Source organism: Octodon degus, unplaced genomic scaffold (assembly GCF_000260255.1).
Source record: "Octodon degus isolate 3935 unplaced genomic scaffold, OctDeg1.0 scaffold00125, whole genome shotgun sequence".
Classification (NCBI taxonomy): domain Eukaryota; kingdom Metazoa; phylum Chordata; class Mammalia; order Rodentia; family Octodontidae; genus Octodon; species Octodon degus.
This window is the reverse complement of record NW_004524701.1, coordinates 2,639,016-2,652,308: the sequence shown is the minus strand read 5'-3', so window position 1 is coordinate 2,652,308 and position 13,293 is coordinate 2,639,016. Positions and strand designations below refer to the sequence as shown.

At 38.2% G+C, this 13,293-nt stretch overlaps 1 pseudogene; it reads right to left on the bottom strand.

Moving 5' to 3' along the window:
• Nucleotides 1-11,563: 11,563 nt before the first annotated feature.
• LOC101560389 lies at nucleotides 11,564-12,707 on the bottom strand (annotated as a pseudogene).
• Nucleotides 12,708-13,293: the final 586 nt, after the last annotated feature.

The window sequence follows — 13,293 nt, the reverse complement described above, 5'->3', positions numbered from 1 at the left end:
TCAGGATTGGCCATCTTACCAGGACTTTATGCCTTTGTGTGCTACATATTCTATGCCTGTATTGTACAAAATATTTTAAACAATTATGAAAGGATAATCTATGAGTAGTTCTCTGTGAAGGAACCATAAATAAAAAACACAGACATGTAAGCATAGGCAGACAAGCAAACTATGGGGGTGTTTTCTTTAGTCCTATGACAGCTGTGTTTGGAGGTAAAAAGCGAATGATACAAGGAGAAGCAGTTTGAAATAATTAGTCAATAAGGTTATTGGAGAAATGAATTTAAACCATCATTATTAGCAATAAACCCTATACTAGTAGGTGGTTATGCTTTAATATATTAGGTAATCATAGTGATAGGCAATTTTACACAGAGGAAACATGTATTTACATGCTTTTTTTTTTTTACCATTTAGTGTAGCTAATTCTTAAAGTTTGAAGATCACCGTGTTACATTTTTTTAAAAAATCTTTTATTTATTTAGTACAGGGTCTCATTACACAGCTGGGACTCATAGTGATCCTTCTGTCTCAGCCTCCTCAGCACTGGGATTACAGGCGTGCACCAGCACACCCAGTTTCAGGGTTGGCATGGTGCATCCAGGGTTCTGGGTCTATCAAGGCATGTGGTATCGGGGATTTAATAGAGGTCATTGTGCTTGCCAGGCAGATGCTTAGACTACCAAGCTATCTCACCAGCCCTAGATTACATTCTGTAGACACTAAAGAGCTACTGGAGACTTTGAGCTAAAAGTAGTATTTTTTGCGACTTAGAAAGATATTTTTATTTTTTATTTTTTTTGGCAGAACCGGGGATTGAACTCAGACCCTCGCTCTTGCCAGGGAAGCACTTATTCCACTGAGCCATCTCCCTAGCCCCAAGATTAATTTAATTAAAAGATTCAATGAACGTGATGGAGTAAAGCTGGAGGCAGGAAGGCCAGTTTCTAATGCTCTAACTTACAGTTCAAGACAGCTTCCTCTTTCTGTGTCCTCAAATGAATCTTGTTGGCAGCACCTACTGAGTGTGAAAAGGCTAGCTGGCAGTTCAATTGGAGTTATCATTGGCGATAGCATGCTAATGAGTTGTTTTCCTCAACTGTACTTTATAAATTGTGACCCAGAACAATTTCTATTAAAAAAGGTCTCTGTAGTTCATAATCATGACCCCAAACAATTAATCAACCATTAAAATATAACCTTTACCAGCAGGCCTGGAACATTGCATCCTTATTAACTGAACTGAATTTCTTTTTAAAAATGTAATTGCGGAAGCCTGTGAACTATGGATCCAGTCTTAAAAAATAAAACTACTAGCAGGACATCTAGAATGGTTTTGATTTGTTTCTGTGTAATATGTTCTGTATTCATTCACAAATTTTACTACTTCTGTTCATTTTTTAGAGTAAAGTTCAAGGAGCTAGGGAAAATTTTGGATACTTATCCTCATAGTATTATCCCCAGGTACAAACACAGGACCGCATCACAGTGCCGGTCTTCCCTCCCATCCATACTGTGTGCTCTTCCTCAGCGAAGTCCCCAAGACATGTCAGCTCCTATTGCTTTTGTCACCAGTAGTTCTGTGAGCCAGAATATGTTGCTAAGTTTCTCTTTCTGTGGAATAAAAGCTACAGTTGAGAGAAACCTTAGACTTAGAAAAGTAAGAGACTGAAAAGGCTAAGAGGAAAAGAGTCTAGAATTTATCTTGTTCGAAAAAGATAAAAGACAGAAGCCAGTGAAAGCAGTTGGTTTGGCTGAACACGTTTAACAAGACAACCACAGTTAACACGGATGGGCACACATTCTTAATTTTTTTAATATGTCCTGTACCATATAATTTTTCATATCTTTCATTATAAAACATCACATGAGAAATTTCATTAAAATTATACAGATAAGCAAGTTTTGATCAAGTAAAACCCTACAAAACCACTGATACTTTTCAGAGGCAGATTTCCAGGATACCAGCAGTTATATCTATCAATATTTATCATATTAGAAGCTCAAAAATATATCTACTACCTACTTTTTTCATGTATTATCATTATAAGTTCCCCAGGTTTACTTGTTCCTTTCTCTTTTTGAAATTTTTAAAAATCTTTTATTTTTTATTTTAATTTTTATATAAAATAAAAATAAATGTATTATGTTCATAACTTTCATAGAGTTGATGATAGAGAGCAGTAAAGGTTGTCATGCGTGTCACATATACACACATCAAAAAGTCTCATGAATTCAAAAAACAAAATGAAGGATCAAGAACAGTGGTATGAAACCTACTCATAGGATTTTAGGTTTTAACAAATAACAAGGAGTGTGAAATTTCAGACCACAGCAGTTGAAAACAAAAAAAAGATAAATACAAGAGCACATATTTTCACATTAAAAACAGTAAAAGCTATGTAAACAAAATTGAAACCTAAAAATTAATGCCAGAAAAAAAAAAGCAAAACTCAAAATGAAGAAGCAAAAAAAAAAAAAAAAAGAACAAAAAGACTTCACCTATTAGGTTTTTGTTGTTGTTGTTTTGGGGTTTTTTTGTTTGTTTGTTTGTTTTGGTGGAACCAGGGATTGAACTCAGGCCCTTGCACTTGCCAGGGAAGTGCTTATTCTACTGAGCCGTCTCCCTGGCCCTCATTTATCAATTGATTGGTTTATCTTCAATGTTTTGTCCAGCTGGCGATTTCAACAATTCTATGATTTGTGCCTCAGGAACACAATTGTTTTCATGAAGCATAAATAATGCTTTGTCCTGGCTTTATGATTTATTGACTTAGAAACAAATTTTCTGCAAGATTAGAATTGAGTGTAGATGCTGCCAAAGTCGTTATCAATTGGAATGTGGGGAAATTTGAAAAATCATGTACTAAAAAAACAAAAGGTATTCTATACTATACATCTTTGTTTTGGAATATGTCTAAAAAATAAATGTTTGTACAAAAGTCATTTAAATCACATTCCCATTGTTAAATGATAAATTCTCTTCTAATTCTGGAGACGTATGTAAGAAAACTAAGAAATTTTATTGATAAATATCACTTTTTGTGTTATGTTCTACATAGTTCTTTAAAATATGTATTAATTGATAGATCATGTGGCCTCCACATTCTTGATTAGTTAGTAAATATTCTGGAAGTCTAAAAATGAACAAAACAAACACAACCAAAAAAATCATGCAGATAGTTTACTTCCTGATGCAAAAAGAAGTCAGTTATTCTCAATCAATTAAATAAATAAAAATTAAAGTTAAGTGTGTTTGTTTTGCAAGAGGGTGAAGCTCTTTTGTAAAACCTTGAACTATACCCAATTCAATTATAAAACATAAAGGAAACCTTCAAGGTTTTCAGAATGGTCCTTACTTCAGAACCCAAACTAAATGATTATTATGTTATCTAAGGATCTGTGTATAGTAATACAAGTACATGAGTTTTTTTTTTTTTTTTTTTTTCTAATTTCACTCTCAAGGATTTATGCCCTTTGGGTGTTTTCTGAGTGTGTATTCTTTATTGGAAACATGAAGTGAATGTTTTAATATTATGTTGTACTAACCTATAAACACAAATCATACCTCATAAATTTTTATTCCTAGAGCTTAGCATGATTCCTTGTACTAAGCAAAAGTGCTTGATAATTTTCTTTTAAGGAATTGTAACTTTCTCTATTACAGTATTTTTCCTAGCCAAAATAGTTACTTAATAGCTATATTACTAATCAATGCTTCATTAAAAAGTGAGATACTTTTAATGGAATTTTTCTTATTAGAGATATATAGTTTGAGACTTTTCAGATCTGAGAAAAATAAGCATTTTTTTTTTTTTTTGTATTTTGTTAGGGAAGGGCCTACAGGGTGTTCAGGGTCTCACTACTAGATCAGACTCCTAGGGATCCACCTGTTTACAGCCTCCCAAGAGCTGGAATTACAGGCACATACCACCACACCCAGTCTCAATTGCCATCTTAGCATGCCTGGGGGTGGAGCTGGCACAACAGGCCTGTGAATCGAACTCTGGGCCCTGCGCCTGTTTACAGGTGCTTTAATCCGCTGAGCTATTTGACCAGCCCTAAGAGTAAGCATTTTACCAAGTTCTGACAGTTCACTTGTGTAAAAGAAAGTTTGGTATATTCATTAAGCCAAAACAATGCTTTTAAATGCTAACAAAACAAAACAACATTACTGAACAACTGGAGATGGAAAGGTTGCACTATGCTGTCTTTCCTCTTGCTGATTATTCTTATGCATCTAAAAGGAGATAAAAGATCTGAAGTAAATGCGCATGTCTGAATTTTAGATTAGCCATTTTTTAGCTCCTGGTGACCTTAATCAAGTTTTTTCTTTGTCCATCAATTCTCTTATTTGTAAAAAAGGAGAGTACAATAATAGTAATGTCATAGGATTGTTAGAAGGTATAAATGAGAAGATACATTTGAAATATTTAGAAAAGTATGTGACACATGGACTTAGATAAACTTACAATAGGCATATTATTCATCGGGGTTACTATGGTTTAGATCTAGAATGTCCCCAGAAGTCTCATGTATTCAGAGGTGCAGCTTTTGGAAGGAGAGTGGATGATGGGGTTCTATATTTATCAGTGGATTAGTCACTGTGCTACTGATAGGAGGTGGGACAGAGTTGGAAGAGCTGTCATTGGAAGCAAGCCTCTGAAGGCTTTGTCCTCATGCCTGGCTCCTCCTTTAGCTGTCTGCTTCCTGGATGCCACGAGGTGAGCAACTTTCCTCTGCCATGTTGTCTGTCATGATGCTTCTGCCTTAGAGCCATCCAACCATGGACTGAGTTGTGGTATCATGAAGACTTACACCCAGATTCAAAGGAAAGTCCAGGAGGCCAAGCAGTGTACTTCTGAGAGGACAGTACAAGCATGAATTTGTGAGATTAAACATAAAGGTGCAGTGGAGACCGCAGGAAATCATAGAGGCCAGAAATGTGCAACATCTGCTGAGAAAAGCTGAGCCAGCCCACAAGAGAGACTGCAGTGGGCAATGGCACAGGGGCAGGGCCGCCCAAGAGTTTTGGTGTCCACATCGGACCATACCTTTCACTAAGTGTTGGACACAGAGCTACAGTATTTAATATTTGCCATGTCAGGTTTTTTCTTGTATTTATCTAATTCCTTCCTACTCTCCTATTCCTCCTTTTGGAATGGAAATATTTTCCATGTGCTATTGTATGTTGGAAGTATGTAATTTTCTTTTTATTTTTACAGGGGCTTACAGCTAAGAGTTTGCCTTGAGTCTCAGAGAAGACTTTACCTTGAATTTCAGAGGATACTTTGGACTTTTATTTTTCAAAAATGTTGTAATTGTTAAAACTTTTATTACTCTTAGATATGGACTAAATACAATTTTATATGAGATAGACATAAGTCTTTTGGGGTCCAGGGTAGAATATTATAGTTTACATTTAGAACATCTCCCTCCCCCCAAATTTCTTATGTTCAGAGGTAGAGATTTTGAAACATACTGGGATTGTGGAAGTAATACATTCATCAATGGATCATTGTTTGGATCTAAACATGCTGTTAGAGGTGGGGCATAGTTGGAAGATGTATACCACTTGGGGCATTCCTCTGGAAGGTGCATCCCCCTCCCTGATTCCTTCCTCTGCTGTCTGATTCCTGAATACCCTGAGGTGAGCAACTGTCCCCCACCACAACCTTCCACCATGATGTTTTTGCCTTGGAGCCAGCCAGCCATGGACTTGATCCCCTAAATTGTGAACCAAATTAAATCTCTTCTCCTTTAAGTTCTCGGTGCCAAGTATCTTGTACGAAGACAGTAAACCCAATTAATACAAGGACCAAATGTCAGTGGAAACTTCTAAGCAGTTTAGCAAAGGAAGTTAGCAATTCATCATTTATACAAATTATTTTTTTCAAGTACTGAGAATATAATTTTAGAAGACTGCATAGAATTTTCTTTCTGAGAGATAGCCAGGGTGTGGTCCCAATGTGTCATGGAACATTTTCTTGGATTCTTTCCTTGTCTTAGCCCTTGTCCCTAACCTCTTCTGTAAAGTATAAGCAGGCAATGATGGAATCTAGACTGACTTACCTCTGAATTTCCAGAGGTTGTTACAGAAACTAGCATATTACAAATATTCACTAGGAATTTTTGGAAGAATAGTAATCATTAAATTTTTATCTCTTTTGGGTATTCTTCTGAGCACCAGGCACATAGAACTATATATCAAGTATCCCCACCTGGACTTTTCTTTGCCGGTAGGTTTTTAATTACATCTCGTATTTCATTGGCTGTTATTGGGCTATTGAGAGTGGTTATATCTTGTTGATTCAGTTGTGGTAATTTGTACATTTCTAGGAATCTGTCCATTTCTTCTGTGTCTTCTATTCTGTGAGAGTAAAGATTCTCAAAGTAGCTATTGATAATCTTCTGAATTTCCACTGAGTCTGTGGTAATTACACCCTTTTCATTCCTTATTGCTTGTATTTGAATTTTTTCTTTCCTCTGTTTGATGAGGTTAGCTAGGGGCTTATCAATTTTATTTAATCTTTCAAAGAACCAGCTTTTTGCTTTTTTAATTCTTTGAATTGTTTTCTTCGTCTCAATTGAATTAATTTCTGCTCTAATCTTTATGATTTTCTCCCGTCTTTCGGCTCTGGGTTTGGTTTGCTCTTCCTTTTCTAGTTGTTGGAGGTACAGCATTAGGATGTTTATTTGTTCCCATTCTGTTTTCCTAATGTGTGAGTTCACAGCTATGAATTTCCCTCTGAGAACTGCTTTCATCATGTTCTATAAATTCTAATGAGTTATGCTTGAATTTTCATTGAATTGTAGATATTGTTGAATTTCTTGTTTAATTTCATCTGTGACCCTTGGTTGCTGAATAAGGTGTTGTTTAATTTCCATGTATTTAGGTTTTTTTTTTTCTGGTTTCTTTTGTCATTTAGTTCCAGTTTCATTGCACTGTTGTCAGATAATATGCACGGGATAATTTCTGTTTTCTTGCATATACTTATGCATGACCTATGGACCAGTATGTGGTCTATTTTAGAAAATGACCCATGTGCAGCTGAGAAAAATGTGTATTCAGCTGTGTTTGGGGCAACACTCTGTATATGTCCATCAAGTCCATTTGTTTCAAGCTCTGGTTCAGTTCTATTATTTCTTTGCTAATGTTTTGTCTGGTTGACTTATCTTTTTGGGATAAGGGGATGTTAATGTCTCCTGTTAAGACTGTGGCATTGGATATTAGACTTTTCATTTCCATTAAGATTTGCTTTATATAGTTGGATGCTCGCCTGAGCTGTGTTTGAAGGGGACAAGGTGGAGTAGAGGGGAGAGGAAGCTCTCACACACACTCACCGGGCCTGGGCTGGGGCTCGATCTGGAGGCCCTGAGACTGTGGCAGAAGTTCTCACTCAATGGCGGGAGTGTGGGTGACTGCGGAGTGGTCGGGGTCCCCAAGCGGGTGGAAGAGGGTCTCACCCATGCTGTGCCTGGGCTTGGGCTGGACAGGTCCCGCTGGTGCAACATAGCCGGAAGGTCTCCCACACACTCACCGGGCCTGGGCTAGGGCTGAATCTGAACAGTGCTGTTTAAGAAAAAGAAAAAAAAAATCAATAAAACAAAAAAAATCAGTACAGAATACCTTTGCTGCAGAATAGCTTATTTCTTATTTTAAAAAGAGTAGAAAGCATGGAAAGCATTCTGATGCTATGATCAACATAAACCTAATTCAGTTTTACATGAAAGACACACAGCCGTCTGGCCTATGAATCCTATGAAATGTTTGACAACAACATCTTTGATCATGGAGCAATCAGCTCTGTACTGAACATTGATCCCAGTGGAGAAGAAGCAAATGTAATCTGTGCATATACTTTGGCCTGAGGATGGACACTGAACATTATCCAACTTTCCATACAAATGCTCACAGGTTTGAACATTAGCTAAAGCAGTTTAAGATGTGTAAATTGAAAGCAGCCATATGGCATCTCTGGGGGGAATAATTGACAAATACAAATAAATGCATGTATTGAACTCATGTGCTGGAAAACCAATAGGCATTTTCTTAGAGCATATGGTATGAGCTCAATTGGGACTGTATTTTAATAAATCACTAAGGACACGAGTTGTATTTTTTGTCCAATAAATATCATCCTTCGAAACAAAGCCAAGTATTTTCAGAAAGATTTGGCAGCAAGGTGGAAACCATGACTATGTTAGTCACTCAAGGTTTGGACCAAATGATGCATGTCGAAAGTCAAAACTCAGTTTGGAGATTAATTAAACAATTTGGTTTAATTTAGGACAAATCGGTTTTTTTCAAGTATATTTGTTGTAGTGAAATATACTTATATGTCCTAAGAGTTACTGTTTTAGGTATTTTTAAATGCACGGTTCAGTGGCACTAGCTACACTCACACTGCATGCACTCACTAGCACTATCCACCTTTAGAATTTTATCATCTCCCTCAAGAATGTGAAGTTTTAAAATATAACCTGACTTGGCTATCCCATAAATTAATTCCCTAAAAAGTATCTTTCTGAAAAAAAAATCGGATTACAGTTTCTTAAAAGAACGTGTAAGTTCACCATGAGTTCAATTTGTTTGACTTGATGTTCTGCTGTTTATGGTTATAATTATCTACATGGGATCTCAAGAAAATAGTCCTACAGGGCATGAAACATAAAGCAGTTTTGAGGAAGAGAAAGTTATTTTGCCTTATTTTTCCATTCAGCCTGAAACCCTATAAGAATTCAGAGAGTGACATCACTTATACCCAAGAATGATTAGTATTCCACCATACTGAATAATTTTTGGAGCTATTGTTATACTAATTCTGTTTTTCTAAAGGTGCATATGGAGAAACCAAAACAAAAAGACAAACACCAGTGGTTTCATGTTTTGAATTTAGTCTCCCTCTCTGAATTGAGATAAGTAGTTCAGTAAGATAAGCATAGCATTAATTTCAAGAGCACTGCTGGGGGCTCCACTGGGGATTTGGTAAAGGACAACAGTAAACTGTAGTTGTTTTACAGCCCAAGCAGCTGACTCCTTCCCTGCAGGAGCTTTGGAGAAATTGAGGCAGTCCTGGAAGATACAAGAAAGATCCATACCCATCCCACAACCCAAGATCTACATCCAAGCACTACTTCTGGTGTGGAGCTGTGCTCTGCTGTGGGGGAATTTCAGCTGTCCCAAGACAACTTCAAGTGTATAAGATGTAATAGAAAACTTCAGAAAACTACACAGATAGAAGTGTGGAGCCTATAAGATCATATACACATCTTACAAGTAGTTTTCAACACTCTAGTTCTATAGATGCATCTAATGACTTAAACTTGAACAAAATTGGAAGAGTATCATTATAAAGAAGTACAAGGTTCACAAGTAGAAATGACTAAAGAGAAGTAGGAATGAATTTTAGATGCAGGGCCTGGAAGAATTCTTCACCAAAGCCAACAGCTGAGAGCATTGGAAGTCCTTCTAGAAACCATTAAAATTTTAGAAGATTGATACAAGCAGGATTATGTGATCACTGTGTAGTAACTAAAGAACATACATAGAACATGCAACAAAGTTTGAAAATATCTGTCAGAAAATCTTAAATGTATGAATAAAAAGAATACTCTGCGGGAATAAATAGAAAGCTTTCCAAAGAACTGCAGCAGAAAATTGAGAATGGTCAAAGCATCAAGCAACAGAGCATGGATGTGAGGAAAAGTGAACTTTCACTGGCTAAAATGCACAGAGCAAGCAATTACCTTACTGGTACATCATCTTTTAATTCATTACAGTAATTGCTGAAGTGCATGGTCTTGGTTTTGGAGAGGAATCTGAATCTAAAGGTCTCACAACGCTCTTGCTGAGGAGCCCTACCACCACTTGAATGAGCTCCCAGGAGACAGCCTGAGAGGATCCTGTAGGAAATACTAAGAGAATTTATGAGTTTTATTAATTCTCAAAAGAGAACTTTTGAGAATTTATGAGTTCCTCAAATAGTGCTCAGGAAGAATTGACTACTTGGGTGTCATGTCTGTATTTGGTACTACCTCTACTGTGAAAAGTGGTTTGGGATCAAGTGCAAGTTTATCCCCTTCTCTTTTAGACCCATGGAAAAAAGCCATCTGAGCCCATCCCCTTTTAGCAAGGCTTCTGTTTCTAGATCAGAGAAAACCAGATCAAAATCTGAAGATAGTGCCCTGTGCACATGTCTTAGGTTCAAAGTACATGTGGTCACCAGCCAGCTGTCTTTCATTGAGCAGATCTTTAAAATATGTGACCCCAATACCTTAGCTGGAGAGTACTGATTGTTAAAGATACAATTACTGATAAATGTTTAGTGTCCTTGGAACCACAGGGAAGCAGAACATCTAAAAGGAATAAAGCTGAGTAAGAAAGCAAACATGAAGTAAGCTGTGCCCAACCCTATTTTTTATTTATTTTAAAGAGAATAGAGGTTAAGTTATAGCTCAGCAGCTTATGCACCTGCCTGGCAAGTTTAAGGTCCCTAGTTTGATCCCTGGTACTGCATGCCATGCTGGCCCCAGAACCCCAGGCACACCATGCCAGTCCTGGAACTGGACATGGTGGCACATGCCTATAATCCTGGCACTAGGGAGGCTGAGACAGGAGGATCACTACAAGTCCAAACTGCATAGCAAGACCCTGTATCCAAAAAATAAAAAATAGAAAAATAATAAGACATTAGATAGAAATGATACACAATTTTTTAAAAAAAAGATCATAGGTATTCAATAGTGGTTGTTAGATTCCAGTCGTATTTTGATAAAGGAAATATTCTTCCTTTTTCATTAGATAATCAGTTTTCCATGGATGGGGATCTTATGAAAAACAAATCTCTGGATTTGTTTGATAAGTTTTCAGCTATTCATTATCAAGAGTGAAGTGAAGACAATGAGACATTTAAAACCAGATTTAAGCAAGTGACTCTTTAGGAACCTGCCAAGCCCATTCCACAGGGCTCTTCCTTAAGTTGTAAGGCCTTGGAGGAGGCTGAGTACTGCCCAAAGATTCTCAAGGATAATCCTGTTTATAGGAGTGCATTCTCCAGCCTGAGTAAATCTCCAGACAGTAAGACATTATTACCTATACAGTAAGCCCCCAATTTATGAACCAATTCTTTTCTGGGTGGATGTTCCAAAGTCAGATTCATTTGTAAGTCTGGAAAAGTCAGTCTTACACAATGTTGACACAAATATGCAGTGTAAAGCATAATAAAAATTTCACACATTCCATAATCTTGTTCTTGTTCTTTAGAATTATGCCAGTGTTTGAATGATTTGTGTTGTAGGATTCAGTGATGTCTACCAGCTTTTCATCTTGGTCCAATTTCTCAGTTATTTTACTTTTGTTTCCATGCTTATTGCTTTGTACTTCCTAGCAGCCCCCTGTTTTTCCTCTTGCTTCTGGATGTGCTGGGCTCTGAGCACTGCTCTACTGCAAGGTGTCTTTACTGGGATGGAGGTGAGGGACAGGCCCAGGGCAAGTAGAATTGTCTACCACTAAACGGGAAAAAGTCCTGGGAATCTTGGTTCATCTGTCATAGATGGTGAGTTAGTGCTTGCTGTGGACAAGAGGTGCAAGGATGTAGATGTCCTGGCCTCTCTCCAGATGTTTGCAGTCAGTCAGATAATTCATTACATTGATAGCCAGTTGTACCAGCTCCACCTCTGACTTGCCCAGCTGGTCCAAGTTGGAGATGTCAAAGACACTGCCTGTGGCAGCAGTGTCCTCTGGTACCACACTTCGGGAACCTCAGGTTCTCCAGGATCTTTGGCCATCACCTGTCTTTGCTTAGCAGGGATAGTTTGATGCGCACTGCTTCTCAGAGTCCAGTGCCCAGGTTAGACGGACAGATTAAGATGTATCCCAAATGCTCAGCTGCTCCATCCACATCAAGAAGCTCTTATTATTGTGCCAGATTCCACAAGCATCCAGCCAGCTTCAAGCCATTCCTGCTGCAATGAGCAGTGAGGACAATGGATTATCAAACAGGAAGTGGTCATCAAAAAGCTGCTGCTGTTCTGCCTTCATCATCCCACTGAGTCTGTAGTAGCATCCAGCAGGTCAATCTTCAGGCCACTGTGTATCCACCATGACACATTCTACTTCTCAGCATTTGGCCTGGGAGCAGGATGGAGGCAGACTGATTCCCTGGATACTCTGGCCAGCTCTGATATTTGAGCACAATAGATACCACTCATCAAAGTAACCAGAATGGATCTTACTGGCATCCAGGTCAGTTATGTGCGTCATGGTCCAGGGGTCATAGCCATTGTTTGTGTTGCTCTTTAATCATAGGGTTGAATACCTCAGCAAATACCTCATAGGTCTCCTCATCTTGGACACCAAGCCCACAGTCTTGATAAAGGAAGGTTGGCTGGGGTTGTCCACTCAAGTCTGGATGCACTGATTTAGTGTCCAACCAGGGGGTGTGGTCTTATCACAGAACCTGGATAGACTGCTGGGTCTATGGCCAGGTGACTTGCCATACAGTTGTGCTTTTTGAGATCTGGGTGTGCTTTGGGAGGTCTGGGTACTCAGCGCTTGGGGCATACAGTCTCCAGTGCTGCTTGCAAATGGGTTGCACAGGTTTTGGGAAGAGCAGAAAGTCAGTGACCAGAGAACCAGCTCCAGCCAGAGCCAGGAGCCTAAGCCCAGGGCAGGCAGATGATAGATAGGAGAAGACACCAGCCATGGCTTCTGACAGTTATTAGAGGGAGGATGTGATCAGGTGGACAGAGGGGTGGAGCTGGGCCAGAGCTGTTGCTTGCGCTGGGTGTGGGGCTGGGGTTGAGCAGGGAATCGTTAGCTTCCTCTTCCTTCCATCTATTTCCATTATTTCTTATAGAGAAATTCATTTAAATAAACAAGGGTTTTGGATTACAAAAATGTTTCTGGAATGAATTATGCTCACAAGCCAAGGTTTTACTGTAAAGATAAAGTCAAACAGAAAGCATTTGCAGAGCCATATTTTGAAGGCAATAAGAGAAAGAGAGAGACAGAGAGAGAGAGAGAGACAGAGAGAGACAGAGAGAGACAGAGAGAGAGACACCAGCCTACAAAATTTTCCCCAGATTGATGTAGTTCAGAAAAAAAAAGAGAGAAAGAAATTACTTGGGCACACATGTAAGAAATGTGAAATTTGTTGTGCAGATAGGCCAACAGAAGAGAAAATAAATGGTTTTCTATTCAATATGCTGATTTTATTTTCCACTCCACACAACAGAAAATTTCTGGAGGTCTGTTTTCATTGCCCTTAACTTTGTATGGAAAGATGTTAC